The sequence below is a fragment of the Propithecus coquereli genome, unplaced genomic scaffold (genome assembly GCF_000956105.1).
Source record: "Propithecus coquereli isolate 6110/MARCELLA unplaced genomic scaffold, Pcoq_1.0 Scaffold74, whole genome shotgun sequence".
Taxonomy (NCBI): domain Eukaryota; kingdom Metazoa; phylum Chordata; class Mammalia; order Primates; family Indriidae; genus Propithecus; species Propithecus coquereli.
Window position 1 is genome coordinate 1,283,127 of NW_012153507.1, and position 673 is coordinate 1,283,799.

Genomic DNA, 673 nt, shown 5'->3' on the forward strand with positions numbered 1-673 from the left:
GATGGAGAACAGGTTTAGAGTCTACTGTTCTCCAAATTAACTTTATAAAGCTATGTAGATTTGTGGAGTGTTTGTTATTGTTGTTCTTGTTATCTGTAGTGCAAAACTTTGAGTACTTTAAAACTGAGAAAAATAATCCATTTAAGTTATAATTCCTGGGATTGAGGGACAAATTCTTAGTGAACTATTCTCCAAATTAGTTTGAAAAATAGAGATCTTTTTTAAGCCTGATTTCCATAGAAGAAAAATTTCTTATCTACATAAATCCCCAGTACATGTTAATAATCTAAATATATTTATCTTGTGCACAGACCTCTTAATAAAACTTACCTCGAGGTGGTCCGTTCGGTATTCATGTCTTCAACTTCTGCTTCTGGAACTGGCAGAAAACGCACAATCAAGGACTTGCAAGAAGAGGTTTCAAACCTCTACAATAATATTAGATTATTTGAAAAAGGGATGAAGTTTTTTGCAGGTATACTTCCTCCTTTTTTTTTTTATTGATTTTCATAAGTTGGGGGAGAAATTATTTTTAATAAGCACCTTTGTTTTCCAGATGATACACAGGCTGCTCTTACCAAGCACTTGCTGAAGACAGTGTGTACTGATATCACTAACCTCATTTTCAACTTCTTGGCTTCGGATTTAATGATGGCAGTAGATGATCCTGCAA

At 33.7% G+C, this 673-nt stretch overlaps 1 protein-coding gene across 1 annotated transcript in view; it reads left to right on the forward strand.

Annotated features, from left to right (window-relative positions):
• Window positions 1–673, forward strand: part of UFL1 (UFM1-specific ligase 1) — a 32,664-nt gene that overhangs the window by 30,184 nt on the left and 1,807 nt on the right. The window lies entirely within an intron of this gene.